This window comes from Chrysemys picta, chromosome 14 (assembly GCF_011386835.1).
Source record: "Chrysemys picta bellii isolate R12L10 chromosome 14, ASM1138683v2, whole genome shotgun sequence".
In the NCBI taxonomy this organism is placed as follows: domain Eukaryota; kingdom Metazoa; phylum Chordata; order Testudines; family Emydidae; genus Chrysemys; species Chrysemys picta.
In genome coordinates, this window is record NC_088804.1 from 19666538 (window position 1) to 19680711 (window position 14174).

Genomic DNA, 14174 nt, shown 5'->3' on the forward strand with positions numbered 1-14174 from the left:
TATTAGCACTCTCAGGTACCCCCTTATGAAAAACAATGCAAACGCTAAAAATCAAGGAAGTCGCTTGTTAAATCACCATTAACATTCACGCCAACCTCAGTTCACATGTGTTGACACTGAAGAAACTTCTAATTATCCCAACAGACTTTTCACATTCAACATACAACCATTAATTACTTCAAGACACCTCCTCAGACTGGTGACCCTCCAGTGGTTCATGCTTTACATCATATGTTGGACTGGGATTTCTGCTGAGGCGGTATGCAAAGGAAAGCACAATGGGGTAGAATGGCTATGAAAAGAGTAGAAGCAATAACAACAGCAGAAGCATGGCCCAAATGTTATGATTCTGACCCCTAAGCCTCTCTACACTAGCAACGTACGTGAGTCTGCATCAATTTTAGCAAGGCAGAACTAAGGCACAACTACGAGCTAGGAGTGTGATTCCCAGCTCGCATTCACATACTCACACTAGTTCTCATCAAGCTGCACAAGTATAAATAGTAGTGTGCTGTGGTAGCACAGGCAGTGGTGGAACAGCTTAACAGTGCTGAGTATAAACCTGCCTGAAACTGGTGGGTACGCACTCACTGCTGCCACTGTCCATGCAACCCCAGCTACACTATTTATACTCATGCTAGCTCAATGAAAGCTAGTGAGAGTATGTGTACACAAGCTGGGAATCACACCCATAGCTTGTAGTGTAGACATATCCAAAGAAGCAACCACTGTGTATTTCTCTAGCAACTTGGCTGGAAACGACAGTGGAAGATTAGTGCTATCAACTCTGTGCCTTCAAGACACGGACAAGCTGTTAATTATTTTTAAGCAGATGTATAATGTTGGATTTTTTTTTTTAAAGAGACTAAATATTCAGGGAGCATAAGCGCAGCTTGTTTTTGTCCTAAATCAAGATATTTTAGTCAAAGATTTCCCCCCCCAAGCAAATATATGATTTCCACATGAGTATTTCTGCCTGCTTTTACTCTACCTAGTTCTCTGTATACAACTGAAGCACACACAGTGGCTTCTTGTAAACGAATCAGTAGTTAATTGCTAAGGCCATATGCCTTATTAAAAAATAAGCTTTGTTTTCTTTGTGTTTAAATAACCTAATTGAGTAAGCCCTCTTCTATATTCTGTAACAATAACGTAAGGCACTCAAGACTTCCCCATCTTCTACACAATTAACTTCAACTCTGACCTTTTCTTATGTATTAGTAAATTTAAGCTAAATGTTCCAAAGCCTAATTATAACCAACACTAATTTTTTTTACTCCAAAGATCACACTTTCTCGCTTCAATGTCTTAACACAAGTGGGTGCTGAATATGGGGAATCCAATAAGTACCAAATAATCAGTTTTGCATTAATTATAAACATATACATGTGCACATAAAGGCACAGCCATAAATCATGATGTAGGTTACATGACACTCTACCTAACTATTATTTGCAGTGTTTTTGTAGACACGTTGGCCCCAGGATATGAAAGAGGCAAGGCATGTGAGGTAATATTTGTTATTAGACCAACTTCTGCTGGTGAAAGAAACAAGCTTTTAAATTCCACAGAGCTCTTCTTTAGGTCTGAGTAGTTGGTCTTCTCTCACTGATCTACCTAACTGTCTAGAAACAATTATTCAGGAACTATTTAAAATTATTAGATTCAATGGTAAAGAATAAACTCAAATCTTAAAAAATAATTAGATGGGGGTTTTTGGGGGGGGGGGGGGGGGGAAAGGAGAGGTAGGGATAGAATCTACTCTGTTCAAATTTAGCCTGTAGTTAAAGGAATAAAAATAAATACTTAAATATATAAAATAAAAGGATGTACGTGACTGATGTGCCAAAGCCACGACAGGAACGTCATACTTCATGCTGGGAACTAAGTTTTCTGTTCTATTATCATGACATTACTTCAAAAATAAGAATTGTAATATTTAAGTATTTTAACAATTTAGAACAAGCTCAAACAGAAGAGGTAGCCTGTTTTAGATTCAGACATACTCACAAATGAAACTAGAGTTGCTCTTCCAAAGCCAGCCAAGAAAGAAAAAAAAATTGTTCATGATTCTGAACAGCTCAAGTTTAATATCTGACCCCCAATTATAAATCCTTCCTTTTACAATACCTCCTTAACTAGGAAATATAGTGCTACACACAGTCAATTAAGAGTTTTAATGCACAGAAACTTATTTAAAATTGTTGCATACAGATGACAGTATATACTTTTAGTTTAATATTAAACAGTCCCATAAGAATAAAAGGACTGACAAGGAGTTCAATTTTCAAGACTGCAGCTTTTTTTTTTTAGGAATACAATGAAAGTGAATAAGCAGAAGTTCTGTACAGTTTGCTCATGCTGTACCAATAAATGTCTGTCTTCTGATAAATACTGGTTTCCACACAACAAATTTGGTCAACATCAGCTAACCAGATTGTTTCACAAACAGAGAGTTCTGATTTTGTCTGTTGACCAGAAGCGAAATAGAAAACTTGAAAATAAAATTTAAACAATATTTAATGTATCATAAACTGCTTTAGTGCATGGCTACAAAAGGAGGACAAAAATTTTTTTTAAAAAAAAAAATCAGCATAAAAACAAAGGGTTTTTGTCCTTAAATGCAAGAAGGGGAAAAAGGCAACATTCTCTTCTCCTTAACTAATTTACAGTATTTACCTGCAAGAGCCCCACAGACCTAGTATTCCCTACATGCCTCCAAATTAAGAAGGAAATGCACAGAACTGCTTTATAGGTGGCAGGGTGAATTAGACGACAGTGGTGGTTCTTATCTTCCTCAACCTAAGGAGAATTTTGTGGGAAAGCTGTTTAGCACCAGTATGTTTCATAATGCCATTCCACAGACAGTATTTTACTGTACACAGATAAGACACAAGAGATTAATTTAACAAAACAAACACTGCTATCATTGGATTGTATTATACAAGTTTAGTCTTTACCCAAAATATTTAATTATCCTCAAGAAATTGATGAGGGGGTATTAGAAAAACTTCAAGAGAAATTTAGGTTCAGGAAAGTGAACTGCTCCACAATTTCCCCCCTGTGGTCCTAACTCATTCAATATGTGCTTGCTGATGTTTTTGTACTGACCAATTAGCGCACAGAAAAGCGTTTTTGGCTATAGCTAGCAGAGCTGTTTTATTTCCACACTCCTCCCTCCATCCCAAATTAACAGGGGTGAATTTAAGCACCCATGAAGGGTGCTGGATTAATGATCCCGTGGAATGAAGTTCTCTGTTGTAAAATTATCATGCAGGTATTACAGGACTGAAAGGGTTGCAGCACTTGTCTCAGACTCAGGAGGCCTGGGTTCAATTCCTGAGAATATCACAGACATCCTGTGTGACCTGGGGCAACTACATAGCCTTGTCTCTTGCTTTTTGCCTATTTAAAAATGTAAGATCTTTGGGAGAGGGCCTGCCTCACAATACATGCATGTACAGTGCCTAGCACCATTGAGCCTCAATTTCAGTTGAGGACTCTAGGCAAATAAATAAAATAAAAATATATGATTATTCTAAAAACTAATTCTCTTCATTAATCAATGCTCACTCTGTAAAAACAAGCTTCAAACTAACCAAATATGTAAACACCATTTCCTCTTCTTTACAAGTGCAGGCTTTGAGCCCCCATACTGTCATTCATTGCTTTTTTTCTCCTTCTCTTTTCAGTCCGGTGGGGTTTCCAGGAATACCCCACAGAAGTACTTTTTCTTAAGCTTACCTGTTGCAAGGATGAAGGCCTAAATTCTTCTGAGTTACACCAGTACAGACCCAGAGCAACTTCTGTGATATCAGTGGTGCTACAACTTCAGATTTTCAATGGAATAACAGAACAGAATTTGGATCATAAACTATTCCTGCTAAAGCAATCTTCTAGTGGGTGACATCTGGACCTGACAAACAGCCTAAGTTATCTAATGCAGAATTTTCTTTTTTCCAGCATTTTACTCTAAAGCTTAAGAACTATATATTCAGGTGTCATTCCACAAATGTACTTTTTTCCTTTCAAACTCACACAATTACTATTCCATCTTGCAAACACACATATGCTTAACTTTAAGCATGTGAGTAGTTCTGCTGTCTTAAAGTTAAGCACGCGTGTAAACATTTGCAGGATCAGGGCCTTAGACATTTCTCAAAAGATTATGGTTCAATTAACTTCAATGGGAGTATGTTCATATGAGTAAGGGTTGGTTGCAGGATGAGGCCTCAGATTACAATATTTTTAAAAGTTGGACATGAACATCTGATAGCAGAAAGTGGCTCAGAATCAATAAAATATTTTAATTTGTTTTACAATTATTCGTTTAAGGATATTATGGTCTTGGTATCATGCTTTATATAACACCCCAACACATTTTTTGATTTTGATGTCATGCAAGAAAGTATTGATAAAATGAAACATTAAATGACAAATAGTTTGTTCCCACAACCAACTTTTTGGACAGCATCTGGGCAACTTGGCCTATATGGGGGGGAGGGGACCCCAAGAGATTTGGGAAGCAAACCAAGCATTACATTTTTCTAAGATTCCTTAAGTATATTAACCACAGTGCAACTTTATTCAAAACTTACAAGGGCCTGCAGCTATACCACTTGGGAATTTACTCTTATCAGACTGAATGAGCCAGCTCCCCAGCACAGTGTTTAAGGAGGCCCTGTGCTGCTTGCAGTGCTGGTTTTTTGGGACGGGATATAAAACAGAAGCCCTCACCACTTTTTGCAAGCAAAGGGATGTTTGCCCAAGTGTTCTAAGTTCCCATACACACTACAAAAACAACCATGTTTGTGACCCAAACATTTAACAACCAGATTAAGAAAGCCACATGTTTTTAGCCCTTTCTTGGAGTCTCATGGAGGCTTACCACCACCTCAGAAATGTAGCCCCTTACAGATATATTGGCAACAGTATGTTTTTTTGACACAGAAAATTCAATTAGTAGTTTAAAATAATTTGCTAGGTGACAATAGTAATGATGGTGCACTGCGTACTCATTAAAAGTATCATTAATTAAGTAAAACCAGATTGAATCATTACCATACCAAAAAACCCAAACTCCGGCTAGGAGCAAAATTTAAAACATAATATAGTAAGGACTTTATTATACAATTGCCAATGTTCCTACTAATGTTCAAATATAATACTCTTCTCAAAAGAGATTGTATTATTTTGTTTAACTGATGTTAAGGAAATGTATGTTCACTTGACAACCTGAATGAAAAATCAAAACAAAAATACAGATAATATATATTTTTAAATTGATGACATATGCTTCAGAAAATACAGCTGGATATAAATACATTAATAGTACAAAATAAACCCCATATTTTAAAGATGAGTGCACCATTCTGTAAATGACTCTAGATTAGCAAAGATTAACTTTAAGTCCCACCTGCCCTCTAGACTCCTTTCCATTATTCTCTGTTTGCCTGCTGCCACTTTAGACCCCACAAACACAAAGACAACCGTTCACAGCTCAGTGCTTTTGGGTCTGTGCCAAATAGTGTGTCAACCAAAAATACTAACCGTTTCACTCTGTTTTGAAGCATATAGCTTGCAATTACTTTTCTAGCTGGCAGGAGTTGCAAGTCCAGCACTAATTTTACACTGTAAATAACTCCCTTACTGGATTACTTCAACTTTCTAATACAACTCTTTTTTTGTTCTGCAAACTAACAGTAAATAATTCATAATATCAGAAGTTATGTTATTAAGCTAGCTTTTAACTGTTTCATTAGAAACTGTGATAATCGGGGTCTAGACACCCCAAGGGAGGACAGAAGGTTTAATCCCCCCAGAAATAAGCAGTTAAAGCAACTGATCGCATATTGTGTTATTTAACTCTAAGAATATATTAAGTAAAATCTTTTATGAATGTCTGTAAATGCAATGAACTTACTAGTCATTATGAGATATGTATACAGGTTATGGTTGTGAAGGTGTGTGCGCATTTATATAGAAAATTGTAACTGTAAAGCCTGAGGTTATGTTTATTTTCTTTGTAATTTATATATGTTTGCTCTCCCCCTACTATTTCATTTTGAATCTGTGGTTTTTCTATTAAATAAACTTTTTATTTTTATCCCAAGCAGGTCTCTGGTGTGAAAACTGTATGGAGTGTGAATGCCAAAGGGAGCCGATAACTGGGGGTGGGGTGATAACGTTTGCCCTGATAGCGTTTCTCAATTGTTGCAATGCCCTGGTGAAATCACTCGCCGTGCTCGTCGCTCACTGCTCTGCAGTTCGGTGGAAAAAAATCTAGACGAGTGTGCAAAAAATGTATCTTTAGTGACATGTTGCAACCAAGGCTTTGTATGCCTTGAGGAGGTTTTCCACCAACAACCTGTAGTTGTCTGCCTTGTTGTTTCTGAGAAAATTTATTGCCACTAACTGGAAGGCTTTCCATGCCAAATGCATCTTCTCGAAGAAGTTTACGAATCTGAGGACCAACAAAGACACCTTCCTTTATCTTAGCTTCACTTAACCTTGGAAATTTTCCACGGAGGTACTTGAAAGCTGCTTGTGTTTTGTCAATGGCCTTGACAAAGTTCTTCATCAGACCCAGCTTGATGTGTAAGGGTGGTAACAAAATCTTCTTCTTCGAGTGCTTGCTCATATCGATTCCAATTAGGTGTGCGCGCGCCGCGTGCACGATCATCGGAGAAATTTTCTACCCTAGCAACACCCGGTGGGTCGGCTGTGGAGCCCCCTGGAGTGGCGCCTTTATGGCGCTGGATATATACCCCAGCCGACCCAGCGCCCCCTCAGTTCCTTCTTACCGCCCCGACAGTCGTTGGAACTGTGGAGCGCGGCATAGCTGTTCTCCACTCTCACTAGCTTATCCTGTAATTCTTATAGATAGTTGTAGTTATAGTTGTAGAATATTCTTAGATTGTTAATAGTTCATTAATTTTAAATAGTTGTAAATAGTTAGCAGAAGTTAAGGGGGCTATTTCTCCCCCCCTTTCCCCCGGCGCATAGCCGGGCTCATGCCCAAGGCTCCTGGCTTTAAGCTGTGCGCGTCCTGTGCTAAGCCTATGCCAACGGGAGATCCGCACGACTCGTGTCTGAAGTGTTTAGGAGAGTCCCACCAGACAGATAAGTGCAAAATCTGTAAGGCTTTCAGACCCAGGACTAAAAAGGAGCGGGACTTTAGACTCAAGCAGCTCCTCATGGAGGCGGCACTTAGCCCAGATCCTCCCTCGGCACGCCAAGTTCCAGCACCGAGCGCCTCGGTGCGCAGCGCCCCGGCGGCACCTACCGGTACTACACCGCGAGCAGACGCGGATAAGGCCTCACAGCACCGTCCTCCCTCGGCACCGCGTCCGCCACAAGCGCCTCGGCGCCGTTCCCTGTCTCCGGGACATAAGAGACCCCGCAAGACACAGGAAGCCGCTGTCCTACAGGCACCGGCTCCCCCAGTACCGGTGGTAGAGCCGCGTCCGCCTCTAGAGTGCCAGAAGACGCAAATATCTTCTACACCGTTGAGTCCGGTGCGGAGTGGCTCACCGCCTCAGTCCGTGGTGGAGCCCTGTCTTCCGTCTACTCCGGAGACCTTTGTGACGGCGAAAGACCTCATCGCTCTCACGGAGCCGGCGCCGTCTCAACCCGCGGCACCGCCCGCTCTTCGGACTGTGCAATCCAGGGGCAAGCTTGCCCTGGTACGCCCGCCATCTCCGAGCGTGGACTCGCGGCACCGCTCCAGGTCTCGGAGCAGGTCCCGACGCCGCTCACAGTCCCAGCGCCGACTTTCACCCCGGCACCAGTCGTACTCGCGGCCTAGGTCTTCTTCACGGCACCAATCGACGTCTCAGCACCGTCAGGACCATCGGTACCGGTCGGAATCTAGACGTAGTTCTCAGCACCGGTACGAGTGCCGCTCCAGTTCGAGGGGCCGCTCCTGGCACCACGCCTACAGGTGGTCGTCTTCATCTCGGTCCAGATCCGGATCTCGGCACCAACATGGTCAGCGGCACTGATCTCTATCACGGTACCACTCACCGGCACTGCGCAGGGACTGCTCGCCTACGGACCGGCACCGATCGGCACTGAACCGGACCGAGCCGATGCCGCTGCTTTCGGCATCGCCCTGGCCCTCGAGATCAGCGTCTTGCTCATCCGACGGGGCTTCACGATCAGCATACCCTCCCCAGGGTCAGGCTGCCGCTGACTTGGGTCACTGCCTCCATTCCACCCACTGCCAGAGGGGTAGAGAGAAAGTACTTCATCCCCTCCAAGGACCATGAATACTTATACACGCACCCTCCACTGTGTTCACTAGTCGTGTCCTCGGTGAATGCAAGAGAGCGTCATGGCCAGCAGGCGGCAGCGCCCAAATCGAAGGACACTAAACGCTTCGATTTGTTCGGGCGTAAGGTGTACTCAGCGGGGGGTCTGCAGCTCAGAGCCGTGAACCAACAGGCGCTCTTGAGCCACTACAGTTACAACTCATGGAACTCCATGGGTAAATTCAAAGAGTTGGTTCCCCAGGACTCAAGGGAGGAGTTCGGGGCCTTAGTGGAGGAAGGTAAGAAGGTGGCTAGGACCTCCTTACAAGCCTCCCTGGACATAGCGGACTTGGCCACCAGGACACTAGCATCTGGCATAGCTATGCGACGCGTCTCCTGGCTCCAGGTTTCGGGCTTACCGCCAGAACTGCAGCAGACCCTGCAGGATCTACCGTTCGAGGGCCAAGGGTTATTCTCGGACAAGACGGACTCTCGATTGCAGAGCCTCAAGGATTCGAGAACCGTCAAGCGCTCCCTGGGGATGCATGTCCCAGGGCCCCAGCGCAGACCCTTTAGGCCCCAGCCGCAAAGGTTCTACCCTCCCTCACCTCGTCCAAGACAAAACTTTGCCAGAAGGCAGGGACTAGGTGGTTGACGAAGGTCGACCGGCCCTCAACCCGGTCAGAACCAGGGCCCGCTTAGGCCACCTTCAGGTCCTAGACAAAACTTTTGAAGGTGCACTCAAGGACGGCGCCCCAGCCACTACCCAGGATCCATCTCCCTCCTTTCGGGATCGCCTCTCCCGTTTCCACTGTGCTTGGTCCATTATAACCTCGGACTGCTGGGTCCTTCGCACGGTGGAGAGGGGATACGCTCTCCAGTTTTCTTTGTTCCCCCCCTCCTACCCCCCTCCCCGTCCCTCTTCAGGGACCCTTCTCACGAGCATCTCCTTACACAGGAGGTTTTTGGCCTCCTCTCCATGGGGGCCATAGAGGAGGTTCCCCCAGAGTTAAGGGGCAGGGGGTTCTACTCTCGCTACTTCCTGATCCCCAAAGCAAAAGGGGGTCTACGTCCCATTTTAGACTTACGCGGACTCAACAAATTCATAGTAAAGTTGAAGTTCCGCATTGTCTCCTTGGGGACCATCATCCCTTCCCTGGATCCTGGAGACTGGTTCGCCACCCTCGACATGAAGGACGCATATTTTCATATAGCAATTTACGCCCCCACACAGGCGCTTCCTTCGATTTGTAGTAAACAAAGTGCACTACCAATTTGCTGTCCTTCCCTTCGGCTTGTCCGCGGCTCCGAGAGTGTTCACCAAATGTATGGCTGTCGTGGCAACATACCTTCGTAGACAAAGGATACGGGTGTTCCCGTATCTAGACGACTGGCTGGTGCGCGGCCGCACCAGGGAGCAAGTTCAAGCTCACGTCCAGATAATACTGCAAACATTCCACGAGTTAGGCATTCTACTCAACAAAGAAAAGTCCACTCTGGAGCCAACCCAGAGAACAGAGTTTATCGGGGCAGTCTTAGACTCCAGACTCGCCCGAGCTCTTCTACCAGACAATCGGTTTCACACCATCACAGGCATCATCCAAGGGCTCCAGGTCTTCCCAATTACCACAATAAGGACGTGCCTCAGCCTGTTGGGACACACGGCCTCTTGCACTTACGTAACCGGGCATGCCAGACTTCGGCTTCGCCCACTTCAGGCCTGGGTATCGTCGGTGTACCGTCCTTATCGGGACAACCAGAACATGGTGGTCACGATACCGAACTCGGTCCTGACCTCTCTCACCTGCTGGCTGGATCACAAGGCGGTTGGTGCAGGAATGCTGTTTCACGCCCCACAACCCTCCCTGCGCCTGGTCACGGACGCTTCATCTCTCGGTTGGGGCGCTCACCTCGGAGAGCACCACACTCAGGGCCTGTGGACCGCATCCCAACTAGCTCTGCACATCAATGTTTGAGAGCTGATGGCCATGCATCTAGCCTGTCAGGCATTTCTCGGTCTCCTGCACGGCCGTTGCGTGTCAGTCCTCACAGACACCACCACGGCCATGTTGTACATCAAGAAGCAAGGAGGAGCCCGGTCGTCTCTCCTATGCCAAGAGGCCATTCGCCTGTGGGAGTTCTGCATTGCCCACTCGATACATCTCATGGCATCGTTCCTCCCTGGAGTCCAGGACACTCTAGCGGACCGTCTCAGCAGATCCTTCCAGACGCACGAGTGGTCGATAGCCCAGACATCATCTATTCCATCTTCCAGAGGTGGGGATTTCCCCAGGTCGACCTGTTCGCATCTCGAGCCAACAGGAAGTGCCACGTGTTCTGCTCCCTACAAGGGCGATCTCCGGGCTCCCTTTCAGATGCTTTCCTTCTGACGTGGAAAGACCAGCTGTTTTACGCTTTTCCTCCATTCCCACTGGTCCACATGGTACTGCTCAAGCTACGCAGAGACGAGGCACGTCTCATTCTAGTCACTCCAGCTTGGCCAAGACAGCACTGGTACACCACACTTCTGGAGCTATCGGTTCAAACTCCGATCACGCTTCCCTTGTGCCCAGACCTGATCTCTCAGGACCACGGCCGACTGTCACCCCGACTTGCAATCGCTCCACCTCACAGCGTGGTTGCTCCATGGCTAAATCGGACAGAGCTACAATGCTCACATCCCGTGCAACAGTTTCTGCTGGGAAGTAGAAAGCCCTCTACACGGACCACTTACTTAGCCAAGTGGAAACGGTTCTCCTGTTGGTGCGCGCAGCGGGCTACGCCCCCCTTGCAGGCGTCAATTCCCTTTATACTCGAATATCTCCTATCCCTGAAACAGCAGGGCTTGGCGATATCTTCAATCAGGGTTCACCTGGCCGCTATATAGGCGTTCCACCCAGGAGAACTGACTTCCTCGGTCTTCTCTAACCCGGTGGTCGTTAGATTCCTCAAGGGCTTAGACCGGACGTACCCAGAGCAATGCCAACCCGTTCCGGCGTGGGATCTTAACCTGGTTCTCTGCAAGCTCACAGGGCCCCTGTTCGAGCCATTGGCTACCCGCTCACTCCTGTAACTATCTTGGAAGACAGCCTTCCTGGTAGCCATCACTTCAGCAAGGCGGGTTTCTGAAATCAGGGCGCTTACGTCCGAACCTCCATACACAGTTTTCCATAAAGACAAGGTGCAGCTTCGCCCCCACCCTGCCTTTCTTCCCAAGGTAGTTTCACCTTTTCATGTGAACCAGGATATATTTCTCCCAGTCTTCCATCCTAAGCCGCACGCCACCCGTCAAGACCAGCGTATGCATTCCTTGGACGTACGCAGGGCCCTGGCTTTCTATATTGAGCGTACAAAGCCGTTTAGGAAGACGACAACTCTTCGTTGCAGTGGCCGACCGGATGAAAGGCTTACCGGTCTCCTCACAACGTCTCTCCTCGTGGATCACGTCCTGCATTCATGCTTGCTACGACCTGGCCGGTGCCCCGACGCCGCTCCTCACCGCCCACTCTACGAGGGCTCAAGCCTCCTCGACTGCCTTCCTGGCTCAAGTCCCGATCCAAGACATTTGTAGAGCTGCGGTTTGGTCATCGGTCCACACCTTCGCCGCTCACTATGCACTGGTACAGCAGTCCAGAGATGATGCTGCATTCGGATCAGCGGTTTTGCACACAGCGATGTCTCACTCCGACCCCACCGCCTAGGTAAGGCTTGGTAGTCACCTAATTGGAATCGATATGAGCAAGCACTCAAAGAAGAAAAAAAGTTACTCACCTTTGTAACTGTTGTTCTTCGAGATGTGTTGCTCATATCCATTCCAAACTCGCCCCCCATCCCCACTGTCGGAGTAGCCAGCAAGAAGGAACTGAGGGGGCGCTGGGTCGGCTGGGGTATATATCCAGCGCCATGAAGGCGCCACTCCAGGGGCTCCACAGCCGACCCACCGGGTGTTGCTAGGGTAGAAAATTTCTCCGACGATGGTGCATGCGGCCCGCGCACACCTAATTGGAATGGATATGAGCAACACATCTCGAAGAACAACAGTTACAAAGGTGAGTAACCGTTTTTTCCTTGATTCAACAAGTGGTGGATGCTGAACACTTTTCCTCCCAGGCTCCAATGACTGTCGGAGTGGCCAATCTTTCTTGATGTAGTGGGAATCTCTTGCACGACTATCCCATTCGCAGAGAAAACAGCAGTACTTTATGTATCCAGTCTGCAGACCAAGCAAGAGAGCAACAACCTTCAAATCGCCACAAAGCTGCCACTGATGTTGGTCATAGTTTATGTACCTCAAAAGTTGTTTCATGTTGTCATAGGTTTCCTTCATATGGACTGCATGACCAACTGGAATTGATGGCAAAACATTGCCATTATGCAGTAAAACAGCTTTAAGACTCGTCTTCGATGAATCAATGAACAGTCTCCACTCATCTGGATCGTGAACGATGTTGAGGGCTGCCATCACACCTTCGATGTTGTTGCAGGCTACAAGATCACCTTCCATGAAGAAGAATGGGACAAGATCCTTTTGACAGTCACGGAACATGGAAACCCTAACATCATCTGCCAGGATTCCACTGCTGTAGTCTGGAGCCCAACAGCTCTGCCTTACTCTTGGGTAGTTCCAAATCCCTGACAAGGTCATTCAGTTCACCTTGTGTTATGAGGTGTGGTTCAGAGGAGGAGGATGGGAGAAAATGTGGGTCCTGTGACATTGATGGTTCAGGACCAGAAGTTTCATCCTCTTCCTCGTCTGACTCAAGTGAGAATGATTCTGGTACATCAGGAACCGGCAGTCCTTCTCCGTGAGGTACTGGGCGGATAGCTGATGGAATGTTTGGATAATGCACAGTCCACTTTTTCTTCTTTGACACACCTTTCCCAACTGGAGGCACCATGCAGAAGTAACACTTGCTGGTATGAGCTGTTGGCTCTCTCAAAATCATTGGCACTGCAAAAGGCATAGATTTCCTTTTCCTGTTCAACCACTGGCGAAGATTTGTTGCACAAGTGTTGCAGCATTTGTGTGGGGCCCACCTCTTGTCCTGATCTCCAATTTTGCGGCCAAAATAAAGGTGATAGGCTTTCTTAACCATAGTGGTTATACTGCGCTTTTGTGATGCAAAAGTCACTTCACCACAAACATAGCAGAAGTTATCTGCACTGTTCACACAAGTACGAGGCATCTCTGCTCACTTTGTCTAAACAGAAATGTGTCCCTTTGCAAAATCAAACACTGACAAATAAGAGAGCACGACACTGTATGATTTCTAGAGCTGATATACGGCAATTTGTTCAGCAGAGTGATGTAAGCTTCATTATGATGGCATCATCCATGACTTCTAGGAATAACATGATGCAATTCATATCATGTATGACGCAATACCAGCTTCAGATTGCATCATTCATTGTTTTGCCTAAAAAGCAAGTACTGTCCAAACCCAGTCATAGATTTATTCATAGATCAGGTCAAAGATGTATTTTAGTTATTTCTGGTTTAAATTGAGATCCCTTCCCTTTATAACTCACTTATCCTCCGCCATTCCCAAGTCAAGGGTCATATATACTGACCCAATAGCATATCTTGAAAACGAGAGCCAATCAACAATTTTAAGCATCATTTTCGTTCTCAGTGACCCAGAATTAGTAAAGTTTGACTAAATTTATTTCAGAAGCATTTTGGCTGTAGAGCAGTGTTATTTCTGTGGAAATTCTTATGCTCTCACAAGATCACAGGAAATGGCAAGTTGAAAAAGAAGAACAAGTATTGGATAAGGAAAAAATAGAAAGGAAAATTACACAGAAATATCATGTAACAGAGTTTTATAATTGGTAAAGTCCCTTTATATGTTCCTTTCTAATTAATGGTATATTTCTACAGGAAGAACTCTGAAAGCTTACTGAACTGCATATTACTAACCT

At 45.5% G+C, this 14174-nt stretch overlaps 1 protein-coding gene and 1 long non-coding RNA gene across 2 annotated transcripts in view; one reads left to right on the forward strand and one right to left on the reverse strand.

Moving 5' to 3' along the window:
• LOC122173915 (uncharacterized) overlaps window positions 1-6112 on the forward strand; it is a 31950-nt gene extending 25838 nt beyond the window's left edge. The window contains exon 5 of the long non-coding RNA XR_010592560.1: window positions 3693-6112. This is a non-coding gene — a long non-coding RNA (uncharacterized LOC122173915). The remainder of the gene's footprint in view (window positions 1-3692) is intronic.
• The window catches only part of LONP2 (lon peptidase 2, peroxisomal), a 98157-nt gene that overhangs the window by 25085 nt on the left and 58898 nt on the right, over window positions 1-14174 (reverse strand). The window lies entirely within an intron of this gene.